Source organism: Tupaia chinensis, unplaced genomic scaffold (assembly GCF_000334495.1).
Source record: "Tupaia chinensis unplaced genomic scaffold, TupChi_1.0 Scaffold000088_1, whole genome shotgun sequence".
NCBI classification, from domain to species: Eukaryota; Metazoa; Chordata; class Mammalia; order Scandentia; family Tupaiidae; genus Tupaia; species Tupaia belangeri.
Window position 1 is genome coordinate 5,327,661 of NW_006159550.1, and position 6,847 is coordinate 5,334,507.

The window sequence follows — 6,847 nt, forward strand, 5'->3', positions numbered from 1 at the left end:
GGAGTTACAAAGGCTATTTTCTGTTCCTGATTCCTGTGAAACACAAGAGAGTGAATTTGGGCTTGTGACACAGTATAGCTGCGGCACAGAGAAAACTAGTCCCCAGATATGCAGAGTCACCAGTTTATCAACCACACTAGGGGTATTCAGTTTGCAAAAGAGATACATAGTAAATTTGTACTCTGTGCGACAATTATTTCTCACTCCCCCTCACACTCAGTAAGTAATTTCCACTCTCTCAAAGGCACTTATGTGTGTTTCTTTTTTGAAATTATCTTTAATCATTAAAATATTGGATATCACCTTTCTTGAAAAGTTACAGGACAGAGTTATTAACTGAATCACACATAATTCCATCTTTGGCTAAATAGACACACTTTCTTGTTGGTGAGTCTGCAAATACATTGCTTTCTCCTGTGCTCTGTCTCTCTGCTTCTCTATCTGTAAGATATCAATAAAGATTAACATAGAAAGGGAAATAAAAAGATGGCAATACATGGTAAGACAGTATTTTAATTTATTGTAGGACTTAGAGTTTCATCCTTTCTCCCCTGGAATCTGGCAGATATTTGAAGGACAGAATTGGGGTACAAGTTGATGAAAATATATTTGGTCCAGCCACCACCTGGACCTACAAATAGGAGCCTCTCACCCAAACTTACATTAGTTCTGTGTGTTCTGATGTGTGTAGGTGGGTAGCCATTGTAATTGCTGATACTCAGATGTCTGAAATATCTAGAAAGAAAACTGGCAATAAGACTGGGTTTTCATGTCTGCCATGACCATGTACTGCACACTGGGTGACTCAAAACAAAAGAGATGTACTCCCTCAGCTCCGGAGGCTGGAAGTCTGAAACTGAGGATCAGCTGGAGATGCTGCCTCTAGCGCTCCGGGGGAATATCCTTCCTCGCCCGCTCTCGCTCCTGCTGCGTGGCCATAGTCGTTGGCATTCCTTGGCTTGTAGCCATTTCATTCTAGTCACTGCCTATTCTCATGTGTCTGTCTGTAGTCATCTTTTGTTTTCTTATAAAGACACTAGTCCTACCGAATTAACAGCCCATTCTGCTTCTCCCAGCCGGTCCCAGTTACCCCGTCACCTGTAAACCCATAACTTGAGTCATACCTCGGCACGTTACAAAGTCTGACTTAGGCAAAAAGAGCTTATAGCTAAGTGAATGATGAGATTTTGGTAACTTACATTAGCAGACACTTTGGCTATATATGGGGACCACGGAGGGAAAGAATATAAACACTGACTGTGTCTGAATTACCCATCTGGATACATTGGCCAGAGCTTCTGAGTTGAACGTGCACTGTGCAGGCAGAGCAGCCCCAACAGTCTGCAGCACCGTGGGCTCAGCACGGGCCCACTGAGTGAGGCCGAGGCCGGAACTGCCCTGGCAAGAGGAAGGAATCCAGGAGTGTAAGGATAAAGGAATGCCGGCGTGGATTCGCCATGTGCAAATGTGCACCCGCAGCCCACCCTCTCCCTCAAGAGGGCCCAGGGGCTGCTCTCTTCGCTGACGCATTAGGAATTTCAATGGCACCCAGTCAATGACGTGGTGGCTGGGGTGACTGGATCCCTTATAGCCAACGGTGTGCTTCAAGTCCAGGAAACACACTGGGAGCTTGTGTGTGGATGCCTAGAATCCTGAAAAGGGTGAGAAAAGGAGGAGATGCGATTATAATGTGGTCATTCCCCACGTGGGGTGCATCCTCATTTTCTCTCTCTCTTTCTCTCTCTCCGGTGAGTGCACATGCTCTATAGCAAATTTTTATTAGAAAAAAAAGAATAAAAAGAAAAGAATTTCATTGATAGGAGGAGCTCCAGTCTTATCCTTTAAAGGACGGCTAGAAGGATGGTAGCAGACACCACCACTCACGTCGGTTTCCTGGTTCCAGAGGGGACGATGCCACCCGGGAGCAGCAGAACCAGTGGGAGTGCTCAGCTGGCAAAGGCCGAGGGGGCAGGTATCCTAACATGGCATGGAGGAAGAATCGGAAGTGAGATTTAGACAGGATATTTTGCAGTGGCTTCTTGTCCCTAGGAGCGACATCTGTGGGCACCTTACAGAAATGTTGCTTGTTCTATGTAACAACGAAACCCTGTGGATCGTGGCCAGAGGCTCACAAGCAAGAAGCAAAGCTTGATCGGAGATAAGCCACAGCGAGAGTGGGACGTTTGTCCGAAGTTTGCCCGTCTTCATGATGCAGCTGGGTCATAAGAGTAACAGCCATTATTTTTCCTTATAAATGAGGTATGAGGGGCCAGCAGTCAGCGTAATGGCTGTGTGCTGGACTCCCACATAGTCAACCATGGATTGAGTCTGGGACCTGGTGGGTTAAACCCACATCGTGTGCGTGTGCGTACGTGCCCAAGATCCCGAGAGGAGGAATGGAGGAGAAGGGATTGCAGCTTGGCCATCCCCCTGGGGGGGGGTGATTTCTCGCTTTCTGTCTCTGTCTTTCTGGTGAGCACATGCGGCCTATGGCAAAAACTTCTCTAAAAAAAAAAAAAAAAAAAAAGAAAAATGAAACATTCAAAACCTTTATGTTTGTTTTTACAGTCTAACTAGTGTAGATAGAAGATCTGCTTGGTTCATTGACTATGAAGATATTGCCAAAAGTGTTAAAAATAACATAACAAAAGGGAAAAACCCATTTGTCTGAACACTTATTCAACTGTGTGGCACTTCAGTTCACATAGTTCTTTACAGGCCACTCAGACACGGGGTGAGGGCCCTCCAGTGTCCTGTCCACACGGGATGTTGATGTCCTCTATGGTTTGAGTGTGTCCCCCAAATCCATGTGGCAGAATTCGGTGAATCACGGTGACCACGTTGAGAAGCTGCTAACAAACTGTGGGACCTTTGGGGACTGGTGATGCCTTGGCTTGGAGCCCCCATAATAGCGTTTCGGTGGGTTTATAAGGAGAAGGAGCAAGCCCAGAACAGACACATGGACACAGATGCATGATTCCTGCCCTCCGCCACGTGGTCACGGAGTGAGAAGACCCTCTGGAGATGTGCCCTTCCACCTGGGACCTCCAGTCGTGAGCTGAATAAATCTGTTTTATAAATTGTGCAGACTCTGGTGTTTTCTGTGGCTAGCCACGGAAATGGAATGTTATCTCTCCTCCTAAGTATCAGGACTATCAGACAGAGGGCAGCAGGAGAGCCTGGGCGTGGGGCGGGTGTGGAGGGGCTCCTCTCCAGGTCAGTGCTAAGGCTCTTTTCCTCCATTCCCTAGACCTAGGATAGAAGCTCCTCACGCCACCCCTGCCTCCTTCTTGTCCTGGCCCTCCTCCTCTACCTGCTATTCCTTCTAGCCCTATCCCTTTGATTTCTTCCTCCCACTTCTTCCCTCTAAACTGGGCTGATCTTGACCACCACCCCTTCCACCCTTACTGTGTGATCCTGAGCCAAGGCTACTTTCAGTCAGCTTCGTGTGTGTGTGTGTGTGTGTGTGTGTGTGTGAGGTTTTTGCCTTAGGGCATGTGCACTTGCTGGAGAGAGAGAGTGAGAGGGAAAGTGAGAAATCACCCTCCCTTGGGTGCAGGGGGGTGGTCATGTTGCAATACCTTCTCCATTTTCCTCCAGGCATGCACACAAACACATCTGGTGTGAGTTTCAAGCCTCCAAATCCAGAACTTGAACCGTGATCGGCCGTGTGGGAGTCAAGAGACATAACCACTAAGCCATCTGCTGGTCCCCTATTTTCAGTCTTTGTTTCCACTTCGGTGTTGGCAAAGGGAAGGAAAGGGAAGGTAGGAAAGAAGGGAAGGGGTAAGGGGAGGGCAGAGGTCCTCAGTGCACCAGTGGGAAACAGGGAGCGAAGTAATTGGAAAACTGTGGGTGAACTCTGAAATATGATCCTGCCGTGAAGAGCTGGGTCGTCAGATCACCTCAGCCTTCACTGTAATGAACTTCTCAGTCCTCGAGGCTTCAACCCACTGCTAACTGAGAGAACAATGACTGCATTTGAGCCCGCTGTAACTTAGAAGAAATGTAATTTTAGCGGTTGACCTGTATATATACACTTCCTCCTACTCAGCAAAATGGGCAGCTCAGCTGATGTGCTCTTTTGGATGCTTGCCTGATCAAAGAACCACCTGGGGCAACAGTTAAACCCACAGACTGCCCCAGCCCCAGATGCATCAGCCCTTTCAGGGGCTCTGAACACTTATCTGTAAGAGTTTCTGAGAAGAGCCTCAGGATTGGACAAGTTTGGAGACACTGAGCCAAAAATATAAAATATTTCCAAGAAGGAGAATAATAGAGCTTTTGATTTACAAATGCTATAACATGTATGTGAAATAACTACCCCACTGGCTAAATACATTTTGAAAACTAAGGGGTATTCAATTGATATCTTAAATCTTTTTTCTGAGTTTGAGGCTGAGTTTTCAGATTCTCAATCCTGACCTTCGAGACCCCTCAGCTTCTATAATAGTATCATCCTCATTGTGAATTGCCATTGCCCAATCAGCATCTTTAATTAAATGAGAATACTAAGTAATTGCTTATAAAGCACTATGCTGTTGTTTGTTTAATAAAAGAGGGGTGTGGATTGTAGAATGAAAAGGAAAATCTGCCTCTTATGCAAATGAAGGAAATGCCTTTTTATTTTTTGACTTTTGCTATAGGGCACATGTGCTTTCTGGAGAGAGACAGAGAGATACAGACACAGAGAAAGTGAGAAATCACCCCTCATGGGAGCATACCTATGTCTCAATCCCTTCGCCTCTATTCTCCTCAGGAGTTTGGGCACGAATGCACATGTGCCTGGCATAATTTGCGAGTGCCCAACCTGAACCATGGTCTACCATGTGGGAGTTCAGTATCTTAATCACCATGCCACCTGCTGGCCTTGGGATGCTGTACTGTCAGGCTGGCCCAACATATTGGAAATTTAAATTTTCCAAAAAAAGAAAGAAAATGATAAAAATCATACAGGAAATCTGAAAGTGATACCAAATGTTTCTTTTTTTTCTTCAGGGGAAAGTGCGAACTCAGTCCCCCACTACCACCAATTATGAAGTCGAGTTTCCCACATTTGGGGAAATCGCAGGGGTCAGCACATCCGGAGTGCAGTGGATAAGCCTCGCCCTGGGAAAACCACCTTCGTGATCATGGTATCTCCCCTGCCAGGTAAGTATCCAAATGTTTCTTATTGTATTCTAAAATACATAATTGAGGAAATAACAGAATTATTAAATATTTTCAATATTGAAATGTTTTTAGTGTTGGCCTTGAAGGCTGGAGGAACACCTTCTCCCCCATCACAGGCTGGGCAGGGGTCCTTGATAAATTCAAGTTGAGTGGCTTAGGCCTCCCTGTTGCTCCTTCTATCTTATCTCTGCACTTATTTATTTTAAAAGCAACAAGATACTGGGCTGGCCGTCATAGCACAGTGATTCAGCACTGTGCACAGGAAGCCAGATCTCATGTGGCTGATTAAGGTTCAGGTCAGGCAGCTTCATGCTGGGCATGTGTTCTTGTGTCTAGGATCTTGATAGGATGGAAAATTGGAGAAGAAAGGATTGCAGCATGCAAGTCTCATTGGGGGATGCTTTCTTTCTCTTACAATAAAGGAAGATAGCCACTCTTCATCTTTCTTTAAAAATGTAGTGGAAAAAAATTCATTTTAGAAATGTTGGATTTTGATACCTCTTAAAAACTAGTAGTTTCATCTAGCTGGTGAAAATATTTGTTCACATCTCAAAAGGGGGAAGGAATTAAGTTGAAAATCCAGCTTTGGGGACCGGCAGTTAGCATAATGGCTATGTCGCTGGACTCCCACATAGTCGACCGCTGTTTGAGTCCCAGACCCGGTGGCTTAAACTCACGCCAGGTGCGTGTGCATGCGTGCCCAAGATTCCAAGAGGAGAACAGAGGAGAGGGATTGCAGCGTGGCCATCCCCCCTGGGGGGTGATTTCTCGCTTTCTGTCTCTCTGTCTCTCTCTGACTGTCTGGTGAGCGCACGCGCCCTATAGCAAAAACCTCTCAAAAAAAAAAAATACAGCTTTGAAGTAGAAAGCATACTGATCCTGGCTAAAAATGATATGAGTTCATTCTATTGTACTTAGGCTTTGTGATCAAGGCAGAGAGCTGAGAAAAAAATTCAAAATTTAAAAACATGAAATGAAGAGACTCCATTTAGAGAAATATGAAAAGAATAGAAATAAGAAAATAGAATGACTTGGAAAATAGGAACATAACAAATTTTGAAAGGAGTGGGTGGACAATATCATAGTGAGTAGAGAGATTCCCTAAGTTAGAAATTAGAACTGACTATTGCGTTCTGCTAAAATGTTGTTATGGGCTCCGACTGAGCAGTGTCAATGATATGCTGAGAATGGGAGCCAGAAAAAGCAGAAGTGCTAATGGCGGATAAGGAGTAGTCTAGATTAATTTTTTCTCCCCGATTAATCTGAATTTACAAGATTAAAAAGTAACTCTTGAAGAATGCGATACAAGGGAAAATATTCGTCCTTATTTCTTTTTGGGGAGAAGGAAGGGTAAAGAAACAGATAAGGGAAAAGAGATTGAATACAGTCACACATCTCTTCATAAGGGGGGTGTTCTGAGAAGTGCATCGTTGTGCAAACACCATACAAACCTCGATGTAGCCTGCTGTATACCTAGGGTCATGGGACTTTCTCCAGAGAGGTTTAGTTAGGCCGCGGGGTCCGGGACACGAACCGCGGTCGACTATGTGGGAGTCCAGCGACATAGCCATTACGCTAACTGCTGGTTCCCCAGTCACACATCTCTTCATAAGGGGGGTGTTCTGAGAAGTGCATCATTGTGCAAACACCATACAAACCTCGATGTAGCCTGCTG

The 6,847-nt window shown here is 45.3% G+C and overlaps 1 non-coding gene across 1 annotated transcript; it reads right to left on the bottom strand.

Annotated features, from left to right (window-relative positions):
* Positions 1 to 4,995: 4,995 nt before the first annotated feature.
* LOC114006821 (U1 spliceosomal RNA) lies at positions 4,996 to 5,159 on the bottom strand. The gene has a single exon (XR_003548495.1). It is a non-coding gene; the product is annotated as a U1 spliceosomal RNA (small nuclear RNA).
* Between the last annotated feature and the right edge of the window lie 1,688 nt (positions 5,160 to 6,847).